The sequence below is a fragment of the Coregonus lavaretus genome, assembly GCF_964263955.1.
Source record: "Coregonus lavaretus genome assembly, contig: HAP1_SCAFFOLD_56, whole genome shotgun sequence".
Taxonomy (NCBI): Eukaryota; Metazoa; Chordata; class Actinopteri; order Salmoniformes; family Salmonidae; genus Coregonus; species Coregonus lavaretus.
Window position 1 is genome coordinate 347,575 of NW_028164156.1, and position 18,487 is coordinate 366,061.

The 18,487-nt window shown below is 44.5% G+C and overlaps 1 protein-coding gene across 1 annotated transcript in view; it reads right to left on the reverse strand.

The window, feature by feature from the left end:
• LOC311117385 (uncharacterized protein) overlaps positions 1-18,267 on the reverse strand; it is a 179,227-nt gene extending 160,960 nt beyond the window's left edge. Inside the window, exon 1 of the mRNA XM_084192334.1 lies at positions 18,193-18,267. The gene's annotated coding sequence lies outside the window, so the exon portion shown is untranslated. The remainder of the gene's footprint in view (positions 1-18,192) is intronic.
• Between the last annotated feature and the right edge of the window lie 220 nt (positions 18,268-18,487).

Genomic DNA, 18,487 nt, shown 5'->3' on the forward strand with positions numbered 1-18,487 from the left:
CACCTTTGCATCGATGCTCTCCACCTCATATGTGGCAGACCAGTCAGTACTGGCCATACATCGTGCAAAGGTCTCCTTTCTGTTCTGGGTTACCAGATGTCCATTTTTCCGCTGCACCTCTCTTCTCCCTCCTGATGTTGTGTTTGGAGAGAACAGCAGACATTTGTGATCACTTGATCTGAGAGGGGCAAGGACAGTGGGTTGTGTTGATCAGATCTAGGATGGAGTCCCCTCTGTGGTCTTGTCTTTGGCCACTTGTTTCATGTCTGGATGGGAGTTTGTCAGCATCTTGATGGGCAGGTGATTAAAGTCTCCTCACAGGATGAGACCCATTTGGGGAGAGGACATCCTGATCACATGGACAGTGATTATGAGATAATCCACAGTGTTCTGCTGCAGTGTTTTGTCATGTGCCCATGGTGGATGTTAGAGCACTCCACTACCAGAGATGAAACTGAGCTGGGGTGTTGTTTAGGACGGAGCAGAAGACACTCAAACTCTTCTTTCTCTATTCTTCTCTTTGCCTGCATACTGTGATTCGCATACATAGCCACGCCCCCTCCTCGCATCCCCTCTCTGGACCTGTCATTTCTGAACAGCCTCAATTTGTCGGGGCATGGACTCTACAAGTTGTCGAAAGCGTTCCACTGGGATGCTGGCCCATGTTGACTGCAATGCTTCCCACAGTTGTGTCAAGTTGTCTGGCAGTGGATTTCTACTCAGAATAGCTCGTTCCATCTCCTACAACAGATGCACAATTGGATTTGAGATCTGGTGCCTCGGAAGGCCACTGCAGTAACCTGAATTCACTATCATGTTCGTGGAACCTTTTCTGGACAAGCCTTGTGGCATGGGGCATAATCCTGCTGAAAAAATATATTTGCAGATGGATAACTTCTGCCATGAAGGGATGCACCTGATTGACAATGATTTTTAGATATCCTGTGGCATTCAAATGTTTCTCCACTTTTATCAAGGGGCCCAATGTCTGCCATGAAAACACACCCACACCATCACCACCAGCCTGCAATGCTGACACAAGGCATGGATGCATGTACTCGTGGTTTCCTCAATATCCTAGACCTCTCATTATCTTTACAGTAGGAGATATCTAAGCACTGCAAAACTGACAAGGTGCACACTGATCAGTAAAGAGATGCTAAAATTCAACAACTTCCCGTTCCTCTGCACAGTTCTCTCACAGTGAGAAACAATAGGATTACAATAGAGTGTATCCAATCCACTACCACTTCTTATGTATACGTTGGTGTCTTTTTAAATTGCCAGATATGTAGAATCTCATCTCACAGTCAGAGCAGGAGTAAGGCTTCTCTCCTGTGTGTATACGTTCATGTTTTTTTAAGTTGCCAAGATGAGAGAAACTCTTCCCACAGTCAGAGCAGGAGTAAGGCTTCTCTCCTGTATGTATACGTTCATGTGTTTTTAAGTTGCCAAGATGAGAGAAACTCTTCCCACAGTCAGAGCAGGAGTAAGGCTTCTCTCCTGTATGTATACGTTCATGTGTTTTTAAGATTCCCAGTTGGTGGAAACAGGCCCCACAGTAAGAGCAGGAGTAAGGCTTCTCTCCTGTGTGTATACGTTCATGTTGTTTTAAGTGGCCCATTCGAGAGAAACTCTTTCCACAGTCAGAGCAGGAGTAAGGCTTCTCTCCTGTATGTATACGTTCATGTCTTTTTAAGTTGCCAAGAAGAGAGAAACTCTTCCCACAGTCAGAGCAGAAGTAAGGCTTCTCTCCTGTATGTATACGTTCATGTTGTTTTAAGTTGTCCAGTTGAGAGAAACTCTTCCCACAGTCAGAGCAGGAGTAAGGCTTCTCTCCTGTATGTATACGTTCATGTGTTTTTAAGTGTCCCAGACGGTGGAAACTTGCCCCACAGTCAGAGCAGGAGTAAGGCTTCTCTCCTGTATGTATACGTTCATGTATTTTTAAATTGCCAGGTCGAGAGAAACTCTTCCCACAGTCAGAGCAGGAGTAAGGCTTCTTTCCTGTGTGTATACGTTCATGTTGTTTTAAGCTGCCCAGTTGAAAGAAACTTGCCCCACAGTCAGAGCAGTTGTAAGGCTTCTCTCCTATGTGCACTATCTGATGAACTGTCAGAGCCTTTGATGTTGTGAAATTCTTCCCACAGTCAGTACAGGAATTCAGATTCTCTCCCGTGTGTATTTGTAGGTGTACTTTTAACTTTGATAGAATTGAGAAACTCGCATCACAATGTGGGCAGTGGTGAGACCTCTTAGCTCTGTGATCTTCCTGCTGTTGCTCTCTGGATGTAGAGAATGTCTCAACACGGTCTCCTGTGTGAACAACAACAGAAGAACCAGTCAGTTGGTGTGATATACATGTAAATCAAATGTATTTTATGAAGCCCTTTTTACATCAGAAGTTGTCACAAAGTGCTTTATAGAAACCCAGCCAAAAACCCCAAAGAGCAAGCAATGCAGATGAAGAAGCCATATCATTCTCCACTCACTATCACAAGGGTTAGTAACTACACAGACTCATTTAATAGAACTTTAAAACATTGGCAGTTTGTCTACTTCACTTCTTTAGTCTACTCTCTGATCACTCTAGATAGCCCAGTGAATAAAACAAATGCTGGCAATACTGGTGTCAAACCATGTACAGTGAGGGAAAAAAGTATTTGATCCCCTGCTGATTTTGTACGTTTGCCCACTGACAAAGACATGATCAGTCTATAATTTTAATGCTAGGTTTATTTGAACAGTGAGAGACAGAATAACAACAAAGAAATCCAGAAAAACGCATGTCAAAAATGTTATAAATTGATTTGCATTTTAATGAGGGGAAATAAGTATTTGACCCCTCTGCAAAACATGACTTAGTACTTGGTGGCAAAACCCTTGTTGGCAATCACAGAGGTCAGACGTTTCTTGTAGTTGGCCACCAGTTTGCACACATCTCAGGAGGGATTTTGTTCCACTCCTCTTTGCAGATCTTCTCCAAGTCATTAAGGTTTTGAGGCTGACGTTTGGCAACTCGAACCTTCAGCTCCCTCCACATATTTTCTATGGGATTAAGGTCTGGAGACTGGCTAGGCCACTCCAGGACCTTAATGTGCTTCTTCTTGAGCCACTCATTTGTTGCTTTGGCCGTGTGTTTTGAGTCACTGTCATGCTGGAATACCCATCCACGACCCATTTTCAATGCCCTGGCTGAGGGAAGGAGGTTCTCACCCAAGATTTGACGGTACATGGCCCCGTCCATCGTCAATTTGATGGGGTGAAGTTGTCCTGTCCCCTTAGCAGAAAAACACCCCCAAAGCATAATGTTTCCACCTCCATGTTTGACGGTGGGGATGATGTTCTTGGGGTCATAGGCAGCATTCCTCCTCTTCCAAACACGGCGAGTTGAGTTGATGCCAAAGAGCTCGATTTTGGTCTCATCTGACCACAACACTTTCACCCAGTTCTCCTCTGAATCATTCAGATGTTCATTGGCAAACTTCAGACGGGTCTGTATATGTGCTTTCTTGAGCAGGGGGACCTTGCGGGCACTGCAGGATTTCAGTCCTTCACGGCATATTGTCTTACCAATTGTTTTCTTGGTGACTATGGTCCCAGCTGCCTTGAGATCATTGACAAGATCCTCCCGTGTAGTTCTGGGCTGATTCCTCACCGTTCTCATTATCATTGCAACTCCACAAGGTAAGATCTTGCATGGAGCCCCAGGCCGAGGGAGATTAAAAGTTATTTTGTGTTTCTTCCAGTTGCGAATAATCGCACCAACTGTTGTCACCTTCTCACCAAGCTGCTTGCCGATGGTCTTGTAGCCCATTCCAGCCTTGTGTAGGTCTACAATCTTGTCCCTGACATCCTTGGAGAGCTCTTTGGTCTTGGCCATGGTGGAGAGTTTGGAATCAGATTGATTGATTGCTTGTGTGGACAGGTGTCTTTTATACAGGTAACAAACTGAGATTAGGAGCACTCCCTTTAAGAGTGTGCTCCTAATCTCAGCTCGTTACCTGTATAAAATACACCTGGGAGCCAGAAATCTTTCTGATTGAGAGGGGGTCAAATACTTATTTCCCTCATTAAAATGCAAATCAATTTATAACATTTTGACAAGCGTTTTTCTAGATTTTTTTGTTTGTTATTCTGTCTCTCACTGTTCAAATAAACCTACCATTAAAATTATAGACTGAGCATGTCTTTGTCAGTGGGCAAACGTACAAAATCAGCAGGGGATCAAATACTTTTTTCCTCACTGTAGGGGCCTAAGCTACTGATGGATTCAAGATAAGGTCGTGGTTATTGATCTCAGATTCTCAGTGTCATTCAAGTAGCCTTTCATTTTGGTCATTTGTGAGGTATTAAAAAAGATTCTGCGAAAATCTCCAGTCATCTAAAATTATATAGAATTGCATGAAATCCATTTATAAAATAACACATTTTTCCCGGACTCTAGGCTTCTAGGAAATTCCTGGATATTGGCAGGAACTGGAACAAGCTGTGGTACACATTGATCCAGACCATCCCAAACATGCTCAAATGGTGACATGTCTGGTGAGTATGCAGGCCATGGAAGAATTGGGACATTTTCAGCATGTTCAATTGTGTACAGATCCTTGTGACATGAGGCTGTGCATTATCATGCTGAAACACGAGGTGATGGAGGTGGATGAATGGCAGGACAACGGGCCTCAGGATCTTGTCATGGCATCTCTGTGCATTCAAACAGCCATCGATAAAATGCATTTGTATTAGTTGTCTGTAGCTTATGCCATGCCATACCATAACCCCGAAACCACCATGGGGTACGCTGTTCACAACATTGACATCAGCAAACCGTACGTCCACACAACGCCATACACGGTGGTCAGCAGTTGTGAGGCTGGTTGGGCATACCTCAAAATTCTCTAAAACAACATTGGAGGCAGCTAATGGTAGAGAACTTAACCTAACATTATCTGGCAACAACTCTGGTGGACATTCCTGCAGTCGGCATGCCAATTGCATGCTCCCTCAAAACTTGAGACATCTGTGGCATTGTGTTGTGTGAAAAAACTGCACATTTTTGTATTTGTTAGGGATCCCCATTAGATGCTGCCAAGCACCTCCTCAGCTACTCTTGTCCCCAGCACAAGGTGCACCTGTGTAATGATGATAATGCTATTTAATCAGCTTCATGATATGCCACACCTGTCAGGTGGATGGATTATGTTGGCAAATGAGAAATGCTCACTAACAGGGATGTAAACAAATTTGTGCACAACATTTTAGAAATAAGTTTGTGTCTGGAACATTTCTGGGATCTTTTATTTCACCTCATGAAAAATGGGACCAACACTTTACATGTTGCGTTTATATGTTTGTTCAGTGTATACAGTATTTCTAAAAAATCATACAAACTATCAATAACAACATTTAAATTGAACTAAATCAGCCTACTTTTCTGTTCTAATCAGCTCCCTACACACGCTCAGAAAGATCCTGTGAGGGTGGAACATTTTCTGGCTACAGTAGACCTTGCAGGGCTTCTGCCGTGAAGTCTTGGAGGCCCAAAAACTTCTCAACTACAGATATAATGACGTCCAGCTTCTTGGACGTATTGTGCAGTAAAATTAATAACTGTGGCAAAAAATACTATAAAATCCACCTTCAAAATAAGTGTATCCAGATCACTTGATTGACGTACAACATTTGCAACTGGTTGCAGTGCATTCACCGCCATATCTTCTTCAGAACTGTGGCCTCTTGCTACTATAACTCTCTTCACCGCCTCCACATAGGAGATTTGCTGTACAGCCCTGATCCTTGACACCTCAACCTCTTTCACCCTAACAGGGCACTCTGGGAATTCAGGAATATGACCCCCACCACAGTTACAACATTTTACATTCACATGCTCTTCAATAACATATTCCTTCCGTCTGCAAACACTTGACATGTGGCCAAACTTTTTACATTTCTTGCATTGCATCAGGTTTTACACAAAGTCTCTTATGGGGTATATTATATATCCCAGCTTTACATAGGGTGGTAGATACTCTTCATCAAACATCAATAATAAAGATGAACGCTGCTCCTTTTTCACATTCTCCATCCTTCTTCTTCGGGATTTGGTTGGCGGAGCGCATTCAACTTTTAGGTGCATACACTGCCACCTACTGTGTATGCACCTAAAAGTTGAATGGCGCTTGTAACGCCAAGGTAGTGGGTTCGATCCCCGGGACCACCCATACACTAAAAAAATGTATGCACGCATGACTGTAAGTCGCTTTGGATAAAAGCGTCTGCTAAATGGCATATTATTATTATTATATTATTATTCAGAGCCTATATACATTAAATTCATTGATACGGTAATTAATACAAAATTGCAGTATTAGCCTGCTCTACAAAATGTGAGGCTAAATGTTCTTGGTTCGTGCAGATGACTGACCTCCTCAGACCAATTGGCAGTACGCCCAGAACATTGTTCTGGGATCCAAAAGGGATATCTCAGTTTCAAGGTCTCAGCTTGGAGAGAAGAAGCCTTGTGCGGTATTGGTCGGTCACATGCAGGAACCAAATGTTAACGATTAATTAATTATTAATAAAGCTAAAATCATGCAAATATAACTTGTCTGTGTAAGCAGTATATAGGACAACTAACGGGACTGCCCCGGCAGAGCTCCCGACCGACGTGTACTATGGTGCTTTTACGTTTGTTGGAACCTCTCCAACAAGGGACTCATTTGACTTTGAGTCCCTTCATGGCGATTTTCCACGACAAAAACCCACCACCCCATTCCACTATTTAACACCATCTAGTCCTACGCCAGACCACTACCACTCAACACCCCATGCAGCTGTTCTGCAGTAAATCCTCGCAATCCCAAGTACTTCTCTGCCGCTGCCACCACAGCCTCTACTTTCTGGGACTTTTTGATCCATTTCTGCAGTACAATTGAAAACCATTGCTATAAATGCAAAAAAGCCCACCTTACTGAAGCACATATTCTTCCCATCACTCTCTCTTGGTCTCTGCCTACTCACAGGAATCCTCTCTAGATCCCTCACCCTGTACCCATCTTCCTCTACCACTCTCTTCAATGCTTCGGTATACAACACTTTCTGTACTACTGTAACCCTGGCAACCTCAATCTGCCTTTCTCTCACCTGACACCTCAGATCTCCAGCCCGTTAGCACCCCCACAACTAACACACAGAACTTTCTCCACCGATACCACACATTTCTTCATCTCATGCCCTCCTGCACACTTGTCACCAAACGGAGGGTGTCACAGACTCCTGGAATCTTCCATTTCAACTGCTCATCCTCAACACTTAGACCTAACCCCGTTATCACTCCTTTCAATGCCACCCTGTTCCGGAGAGCAATTCAAGTCACAATTCCTGTCTCTAATCACGTAATCCGGAGCGCCCGCTCCCTCTGGACAGAGAAGAAACAATTAATAATCACGAGTCCACTCCGAGTTACCTTCACCAACATTTACATTTTAGTCATTTAGCAGACGCTCTTATCCAGAGCGACTTACAGTGCATACATTATTTTTATTTTTCACACTGGCCCCCCGTGAGAATCGAACCCACAACCCTGGCGTTGCAAACGCCATGCTCTACCAACTGAGCTACATCCCTGCTGGCCATTCCCTCCCCTACCCTGGACGACGCTGGGCCAATTGTGCGCCGCCCCATGGGTCTCCCGGTCGCAGCCGGCTACGACCAACTCAACAGTCCCCAACCTCTTCTCCACCTAACCTGACACCACATATGGATCCATTCTCTCTACAAATCTCAGTCCCACTGGGCCAGAATCATCCTGGGAACGAGGCCCGAACCCGGAGTACCTCACCGCAGGTCCTTCATCCTCAGGTTCTCTGGCAACTGGAGCACGTATTACTCTTTTTACACTTGACGATAACCTCCCTCACCACACTGCTTCCCTCTACATTCCGCTCCTTCTCAGCGGTCATCACTGCACCTGCCACCACAGTTAATTATCCTTTGTCCTTGTCCACCATCTTCTCCTTCATCAGATCTTCCAGAAGGTTTGTGCATCCCCCACTGCAATCCTCCATTCCACTTTTTTCTTGTCCGCCATCTTACCACTTGTCTCAGCTCATCCACACCCCAATAGCTTCAGGTAGCTGCACACCAATGGAGTACCACAGTATAAATGATAATACCCATAAAACCTAGCAGTCATAACAGGGAAATGGTTCCAATCATTTTTACACCATTCATTTTTCTCATAGGGGATTTTAGAAACACTTAAAATAAGGGCTGTGTTTCGTGAAGGCAATGGACAAATCTGTGAACTGTCTTGTGCAAGTTTTAAATTGACACAACACCTGTAGCAAAGTTGTCAGCTAGAGATGACGTGCAGGAGTTTGCAGTGATTTGTTGTTTTGCATGATGTCTACTTTTATGATAATTAGCGTTTTAAAATCTGAGAGGAAATAGAGCAGAATATATTGCTAAAAGTCACGCCAGGGTAAGCCTACACGAAACACAGCCCTTATTTTAAGTGTTTCTCAAATGAATAATATACTCCTGAGTGGTGCAGTGGTCTAAGGCACTGCATCGCAGTGCTAACTGTGCCACTAGAGATCCTGGTTCGAATCCAGGCTCTGTCGCAGCCGGCCGCGACCGGGAGACTCATGGGCGGCGCACAATTGGCCCAGGGTCGTCCAGGGTAGGGGAGGGAATGGCCGGCAGGGATATAGCTCAGTTGATAGAGCATTGCGTTTGCAACGCCAGGGTTGTGGGTTCGATTCCCACGGGGGGCCAGTATAAAAAAATAAAATAAAATAATTCACTAACTGTAAGTCGCTCTGGATAAGAGCGTCTGCTAAATGACTAAAATGTAAAAGGAATAAAAAGGAAAAATGAATGGAACCATTTCCCTGTTTGACCGCTAGGTTTTATGACACCATTTTTGCAAACATAATAATAATAAAAACTGTATTCAGACTTTACTCAGTACTTTGTTGAAGCACCTTTGGCAGTGATTACAGCCTCAAGTCTTCTTGGGTATGACGCTACAAGCTTGGCATACCTGTATTTGGGGAGTTTCTCAGCAGATCCTCTCAAGCTTGTCAGGTTAGATGGGTAGTGTCGCCACACAGCTATTTTCAGGTCTCTCTGTACTTTGCTCCGTTCATCTTTCCCTCGATCCTGACTAGTCTCCCAGTCCTTGCCACTGAAAAACATCCCCACAGCATGATGCTGCCACCACCATGCTTCACCGTTGGAATGGTGCCAGGATTCCTCCAGACGTGACGCTTGGCATTCAGGCCAAAGAGTTCAATCTTGGTTTCATCAGACCAGAGAATCTTGTTTCTCATGGTCTGAGAGTCCTTTAGGTGTCTTTTGGCAAACTCTCAGCGGGCAGTCATGTGCCTTTTCATGAGGAGTGGCTTCCGTCTAGCCACTCTACCATAAAGGCCTGATTGGTGGAGTTCTGCAGAGATGGTTGTCCTTCTGGAAGGTTCTCCTATCGCCACAGAACTCTGGAGCTCTGTCAGAGTGACCACCGGCTTCTCGGTGACCTCACTGACCAAGGCCTTTCTCCCCCGATTGCTTAGTTTGTCCGGGCAGCCAGCTCTATAAAAAGTATTGGTGGTTCCACACTTCTTCCATTTAAGAATGATGGAGGCCTTTCGATCATGTCCTTGTACTAAAATGATTGACTCTCAGGTGCAAGCCTAACATCATGTGCATAGGGCCTTTGGGTAACGTAGCACATATTCAACGATCTCTTTTTCTCACGTAGGCTGTTCATTTCTGGTCTTTGAAACTTTTTTTGGTTTATAAACGTATCATGATATACTACGCTAACACCCGTTCGTCGGGTGAGGTTGTGTCTCTCTCTGGCGGGAGGTAAGCTTGGCTTATATGGCTTATATGGTGTAGAGTAAAGCTTAAACTATGTAGTTAGATTGTAGTTAGGTATTGTAGGTAGTTATCGTGGGTTGTTGTATGTAATTATTGTAGGTAAGTATTGTATTCGGCTGAGCCCGGTGAAGCACGAGGCTAGCTAGCTACCCACTACCTGGACTAGCTAGCGGGTAGCTACTGGTAACTATTAGCAACTGTGGATAGTTGTTTCACGCTTAAGAGTGCCTGTAATTACGCCAGCTAGCTGCCTACAATAATTACATACAATAATGCCTACCATTCAGCTATTTTTCTAACCTCATTGTCTGAAGCGTTAACGTTAGAACTAACGTTAGGTAGTAAGTAGCTACTGTGCTCTAAATGTAGCTAGCTTGTTGCTACCTGGATAACTACTAAACAATAGCTGGAACGACCTAGCGAACAGACAAACTGGCTGAGTCGATTCAGTGGCTAGCTTTGCACTTGGCTAGCTAACAGTAGCTGCTAGGGTTAAGTTATAACCTACATTTGTGTTTTGTTTTTACATACTGGTAGCCAGAGTCGTTCAAGGGAATTCGGGACATGGGTGACTAGTTAACGTTAGCTTGGCTCTCTCTGTGTGTTTGTGCCGTGGGTGGAGGGGTTTTTTCGTTGGCAGAAAGCAATGGCTAGCTAGTCTAGCTGCCTCTCGAGCTGCCTCTCTAACCTGGTGGTCCCTGCATGCACGACCCCCGTGGAGTTCCAGGTCTCCGGCAGCCTCTGGAACTGCCGTTCTGCGGCCAACAAGGCAGAGTTAATCTCAGCCTATGCTACCCTCCAGTCCCTCGACTTCTTGGCGCTGACGGAAACATGGATTACAAACACTGCTACTCCTACTGCTCTCTCCTCGTCTGACCATGTGTTCTCGCATACCCCGAGAGCATCTGGTCAGCGGGGTGGTGGCACAGGAATCCTCATCTCTCCCAAGTGGACATTCTCTCTTTTTCCCCTGACCCATCTGTCTATCTCCTCATTTGAATTCCATGCTGTCACAGTCACTAGCCCATTCAAGCTTAACATCCTTGTCATTTATCGCCCTCCAGGTTCCCTTGGAGAGTTCATCAATGAGCTTGACGCCTTGATAAGTTCCTTTCCTGAGGATGGCTCACCCCTCACAGTTCTGGGTGACTTTAACCTCCCTACGTCTACCTTTGACTCATTTCTCTCTGCCTCCTTCTTTCCACTCCTCTCCTCTTTTGACCTCACCCTCTCACCGTCCCCCCCTACTCACAAGGCAGGCAATACGCTTGACCTCATCTTTACTAGATGCTGTTCTTCTACTAATCTCACTGCAACTCCCCTCCATGTCTCCGACCACTACTTTGTATCCTTCTCTCTCTCGCTCTCCTCCAACACTACTCACTCTGCCCCTACTCAGATGGTAATGCGCCGTCGCAACCTTCTCTCTCTCTCTCCCGCTACTCTCTCCTCTTCCATTCTATCATCTCTTCCCTCTGCTCAACCTTCTCCCTCCAATCTCCTGATTCTGCCTCCTCAACCCTCCTCTCCCCCCTTTCTCCATCCTTTGACTCTCTATGTCCCCTATCCTCCCGGCCGGCTCGGTCCTCCCCACCCCTCTTGCTCCGTGGCTTGACGACTCATTGTGAGCTCACAGAACAGGGCTCCGGGCAGCCGAGCGGAAATGGAGGAAAACTAGACTCCCTGTGGACCTGGCATCTTTTCACTCCCTCCTCTCTACATTTTTCCCCTCTGTTTCTGCTGCTAAAGCCACTTTCTACCACTCTAAATTCCAAGCATCTGCCTCTAACCCTAGGAAGCTCTTTGCCACCTTCTCCTCCCTGCTGAATCCTCCCCCCCCCCTCCCTCTCTGTGGATGACTTCGTCAACCATTTTGAAAAGAAGGTTGACGACATCCGATCCTCGTTTGTTAAGTCAAATGACACTGCTGGTCCTGCTCACACTGCCCTACCCTATGCTTTGATTTCTTTCTCCCCTCTCTCTCCAGATAAAATCTTGCGACTTGTGACGGCCGGCCTCCCAACAACCTGCCCGCTTGACCCTATCCCCTCCTCTCTTCTCCAGACCATCTCCGGTGACCTTCTCCCTTACCTCACCTCGCTCATCAACTCATCCTTGACCGCTGGCTATGTCCCTTCCGTCTTCAAGAGAGTGAGAGTTGCACCCCTTCTCAAAAAACCTACACTCGATCCCTCCGATGTCAACAACTACAGACCAGTATCCCTTCTTTCTTTTCTCTCCAAAACTCTTGAGCGTGCCGTCTTTAGCCAACTCTCTTGCGATCTCTCTCAGAATGACCTTCTTGATCCAAACCAGTCAGGTTTCAAGACTGGTCATTCAACTGAGACTGCTCTTCTCTGTGTCACGGAGGCTCTCCGCACTGCTAAAGCTAACTCTCTCTCCTCTGCTTTTGTCCTTCTAGACCCGTCTGCTGCCTTTGATACTGTGAACGATCAGATCCTCCTCTTCACCCTCTCCGAGTTGGGCATCTCCGGCGCGGCTCACTCTTGGATTGCGTCCTACCTGACCGGTCGCTCCTACCAAGTGGAGTGGCGAGAATCTGTCTCCGCACCGCGTGCTCTCACCACTGGTGTCCCCCAGGGCTCAGTTCTAGGCCCTCTCCTATTCTCGCTATACACCAAGTCACTTGGCTCTGTCATATCCTCACATGGCCTCTCCTATCATTGCTACGCAGACGACACACAACTAATCTTCTCCTTTTCCCCTTCTGATAACCAGGTGGCGAATCGCATCTCTGCATGTCTGGCAGACATATCAGTATGGATGACGGCTCACCACCTCAAGCTGAACCTCGGCAAGACGGAGTTGCTCTTCCTCCCGGGGAAGGACTGCCCGTTCCATGATCTCGCCATCACGGTTGACAACTCTGTTGTGTCCTCCTCCCAGAGTGCAAAGAGCCTTGGTGTGACCCTGGACAACACCCTGTCGTTCTCCGCTAACATCAAGGCGGTGACCCGATCCTGTAGGTTCATGCTCTACAACATTCGGAGAGTACGACCCTGCCTTACACAGGAAGCGGCACAGGTCCTAATCCAGGCACTTGTCATCTCCCATCTGGATTACTGCAACTCGCTGTTGGCTGGGCTCCCTGCCAGTGCCATTAAACCCTTACAACTCATCCAGAATGCCGCAGCCCGTCTGGTGTTCAACCTTCCCAAGTTCTCTCACGTCACCCCGCTCCTCCGCACACTCCACTGGCTTCCAGTTGAAGCTCGCATCTGCTACAAGACCATGGTGCTTGCCTACGGAGCTGTGAGGGGAACGGCACCTCCATACCTTCAGGCTCTCATCAGTCCCTACACCCAAACGAGGGCATTGCGTTCATCCACCTCTGGCCTGCTGGCCCCCCTACCTCTGCGGAAGCACAGTTCCCGCTCAGCCCAGTCAAAACTGTTCGCTGCTCTGGCACCCCAATGGTGGAACAAGCTCCCTCACGACGCCAGGACAGCGGAGTCACTCACCACCTTCCGGAGACACTTGAAACCCCACCTCTTTAAGGAATACCTGGGATAGGATAAAGTAATCCTTCTACCCCTCCTTACCCCACCCCCCAAAAAAAGTACATATTGTAAAGTGGTTATCCCACTGGCTATAAGGTGAATGCACCAATTTGTAAGTCGCTCTGGATAAGAGCGTCTGCTAAATGACGTAAATGTAAATGTTAACGCTATATGTATGCGCCATTTTGTTACTTGGTAGCTACTAGCAAAAGACCCTGTGTTGTGGATCATCTACGACTATTTTGGACGGTCCATACTGTAAAGTTAGTCTCAGGCTTCACTAACTAGCGTTACTGTTTTAGGTGGAGCTATTCTTCTTGATCCAAACCAATTCAGCCTTTTGTGGTCCTCTGTAGCTCAGCTGGTAGAGCATGGCGCTTGTAACGCCAAGGTAGTGGGTTCGAACCCCGGGACCACCCATACACAAAAAAATGTATGCACGCACGACTAAGTCGCTTTGGATAAAAGCGTCTGCTAAATGGCATATTATTATTATTATTCTTTGCTACTTTTCAAACAAATACTATGTGATATTTCACATATCATCTTGCTAGATAGGCAATTTGTTTTGTTTGTGAGAAGTAATGGCCGAGAGTAGGCAGGAGATACTTTGTTTTGTTAGACTGCTCTCTTTAATGGATCAGTCGTCCACCAGGCTACACTCTACGATTAGGGGGAGGTGGGAGAGGAAGCGTTGGTTGTCTCGGTTAGGGAGACAGTGAAATGGAGTTCAGTGTTTTACTGTTAGGAAATATTTATGTTTGTTTCAACAGATCTTTACATATTTTCCTCACTACAAAATATTCATGCGATCCTTGTGGTTACTAAACAGATTTTAGATATGACTTTATGCTATAGCTTATTCCATGTTTACATCTTTGATTAAATGACTTCAAATGCAAAACTTAAATGTACTTTGTGGAATGTCTGTGGAGTTTGTAAACTATCCAAGCTTAAAACAGGTTATTACTAGGCTTAAACAACTTCATTCATCTATTGTGTTCCTACAAGAAACTCACTTGTTGAAGGATGAGCTACTTAAAGTGTGCAGGAGATGGCAAGGGCAAGTAATAGCATCCTGTTTCTCCTCTCATTCTCATGGTGTTATGGTTTTAATTCACTAATCAGTTTCGTTTCAAGTGGATACTATTATAACTGATACAGCTGGTAGATACATTTAGATACAGGGAACTCTTTTGAATGAGCATATTAATCTGGATAATGTTTATGGTCCTAATGCTGATAATCCCAAATTCTTTGAGAATGTATTTCTATTGATAGCCTCCATTCCTGGTAAGGTCCTAATGGCAGGGGACTTTAATTGCACTCTTGATCCTCATCTAGATTGCTCCTCTGGTTTAGAAACTTCCCACTCGCAGAGTAGAAAGAAATTACAGCATTTCATTAAGGACTTAAATCTATGTGAACCTTGGAGGACTCAGAACCCGAGTAAAGGGGAGTATTCATGTTACTCGTCAACATTTAAATAATATTCTCATGTAGACTACTTTTTAGTTTCTTGCTTATTGCTTCCCAATGTAGCAGGAAGTGGATATGATACTATTGTTTTGAATGACCATTCCCTTGTGTGATTATTCTATAGGGATACAAAACTAGTAAAAGGATCCTCTTGATGGTGTTTGCATCCCAGATGGTTACAGGACCCAGAATTCTTACATTACGTTGGAGTGCCTATAGATAATTATTTGACATTGAACACTCACCAAACGTCAGTGAGAACCAGATGGGAGGCTTTCAAAGCACATATTTGGGGGCAAATTATACATTTTACCAGTTTAAAATCAAATAAAAATCAGAAAATGAGAGATGGACAGCAAAATCAGAGAATTGGAGAGGGAAGCTTTTTTGGATAACTCAGTAGAAGTAAACAAGGAATGATTTGGTCTTAAAGCTCAGTATGATGAACTTCCCACCTCAAAGGCTGCAAACAGCTTAACTAGGCTGAAACAGTCCTATGATCAAGGTGAAAAACCTAGTAAATTGCTGGCCTGGCACAGTAAGAAGTAAAATTCAGCCTTTAATGCAATTCATAATTTACAAGGACAATTATCAATGGATCCTGTAGAAATAAACCAAACATTTGCTTCCTATTACAACACACTTTACAACTCTGAAACTCCTGAGAACTGAACTAGTCAGGTCTTGATTTTCCCTCTACTTCAGAAGACACTAAATTGGACCTGGAAAAGGAATTGGATGGTGTTGAAATATCTGATGCTATTTTCGATATGAAGGGAGGTTAAGCGGAAGGTCCAGATGGGCTCCCAATAGATATTTAAGGACAAACTTCTAGGTCCACTTTTGGATATGTACAGTGCATTAGGAAAGTATTCAGACCCCTTTACTTTTTCCACAATTTGTTACGTTACAGCCTTATTCTGAAATTGATTAAATAAAAAAAGTATAATTCTACACACAATACCTCATAATGACAAAGTGAAAACAGGTTCTTAGACATTTTTGCGTAAGTATTCACACCCTTTGCTATGAGACTTGAAATTGAGCTCAGGTGTATACTGTTTCCATTGATCATCCTTGAGATGTTTCTAAAACTTAATTGGAGTCCAACTGTGGTAAATTCAATTGATTGGAGATGATTTGGAAAGTCACACAGCTGTCTATATAGTTGACCAAGAACATGATGGTCACTGACAGAGCTCCAGAGTTCCTCTATGGAGATGGGAGAACCTTCCAGAAGGACAACCATCTCTGCAGCACTCCACCAATCAGGCCTTTATGGTAGAGTGGCCAGACGGAAGCCACTCCTCAGCAAAAGGCACATGACAGCCCACTTGGAGTTTGCCAAAAGGCACCTAAAGGACTCGGACCATGAGAAACAAGATTATTTGGTCTGATGAAACCAAGATTGAACTTCTTGGCCTGAATGCCAAGCATCACGTCTGGAGGAAATCTGGCACCATCCTTATGGTGAAGCATGGTGGTGGAAGCATCATGCTGCGGGGATGTTGTTCAGCGGCAGGGACTGGGAGCCTAGTCAGGATCGAGGGAAAGATGATTTGAGCAAAGTACAGAGAGATCCTTGATGAAAACCTGCTCCAGTGCGCTCAGGACCTCAAGACTGGGGCGAAGGTTCACCTTCCAACAGGACAACGACCCTAAGCACACAGCCAAGACAACGCAGGAGTGGCTTCGGGACAAGTCTCTGAATGTCCTTGAGTGGCCCAGCCAGAGCCGGGACTTAAACCCAATCGAACATCTCTGGAGACCTGAAAATAGCTGTGCAGTGACGCGCCCCATCCAACCTGACAGAGCTTGAGAGGATCTGCAGAGAGGAATGGGAGAAACTCCCCAAATACAGGTGTGCCAAGCTTGTAGCGTCATACACATTAAGACTTTGGCTGTAATCACTGCCAAGGGTGCTTAAACAAAGTACTGAGTAAAGGGTCTGAATACTTATGGAAATGTGATTGTTCAGTTGTTGTTTTTGCAACAACTGATAAAAACCTGTTTTTGCTTTATCATTATGGGGTATTGTGTGTAGATTGATGAGGGAAAAAAACAATTTAATCAATTCTACAATAAGGCTGTAACGTAACAAAATGTTGAAAAAGTCAAGGGGTCTGAATACTTTCCGAATGCACTGTATATAGACAGGTGTGTGCCTTTCCAAATCATGTCCAACAAACTTAGTTAGATAGAACCTGCTCTTACCGTGAGAAACAGATTTCCCAATCTTCTTCTCCTCTTCTTCATCTTTAATGTTGACATTCAGCTCCAGTGTTTGACTGCAGTCTTCCAGCTTCACTGATGCCATCTCTGGATCCTGCAGTAAACTGGGCTCCACTGTCACAATCAGGACACAGTGACTGTAGGTTTGGACTCAGCGTGGAAGGAGAGAGGCAGGCTGGGTTTTGTCCTCACTGTTGATGTTACCGGCCTCAGACTTACCTGAATTGGCCAGTAGTAATAAAGAGAAACAGATACAAAAAGTTATTGTCTTGACAGTTCTGGCACTTTCTTTATACTCTAAAAATATTTTCACTTTTTTCTTGTTCAATTATCTAATTCAGTGCTTGAATTGGACTGAAATAGGTGCTAATACTCATTTTGGGTGCCGGTACTGTTTATATTAAGGAGCAGGAGCTCCACAATACTTTTGAGCTAATACCTAACCTATAGTAGATGAATGCATAAATGACTCAAAATCCATTTAGTACAAGGTTACAGTTTGTTTTAGACAGCACTGTGTGCTAATTTCCTTAAAACTTGTCTTCACTGTATTACTTCAATCAAAAACCAATTGTATTTCCTGTTCACACCATAGCAACATTTATTGATAAAGACAGAAACAACAGAATGTGTCTGAATATTAGTACACATGTAGAAAACTGATAATCATTACATTCTGCTTCAAAACAGTAGTGCGACCGTGAAATTGTATCTATCTGATGCACCCGCACTGTCCTCACTGAAGTCCGTTGACCCTGACCGAGAGTAGCCGCCATTTTACCAGCTTGGGAATTTTACACAAAACCAATAATATGCTAAACGAACACAGAAATCTCAAATAAATTGATTATTTATGAAATTACCATGAGAAAATGATGTACATCCACTCAGACAAACCCAAAGTCTCTAGCTATGTGACTTGTAAAATAGTTTTTATCACGTTCTTCACTTGGTTTTACACAAAAATAACACATCAAACCTTTACCAAACGTGATAATACCTTAACGGATGTGTTACCTAGCATGGTATGACATGTTCTTTCGACATTAGAAAGTTTAAACGTGCTATTACATACCTCTAGTAATAAATAGAAACGGACACAAAGGTTATCTTCTTGACTGCACAGTTCTGGCGCTTTCTTTATTGTGAAGAATGGTGCCCGCCTGCCCGGAACTTCCTGTTCCCCCACTACTAACGGTCCGTGCATTCCGAGATCAGATTACAACATTTCATTAAATTACTAAAAAAGTGTAAACTGTATCAATTTATTTCCCTTTATAGTTTATTAGGCTAAGCATGACCTACATACAAATAATTTCTCTAGGATTGGAACCGGTTCAAGGAAATAACCGGAAAAAGTGTTCTATACT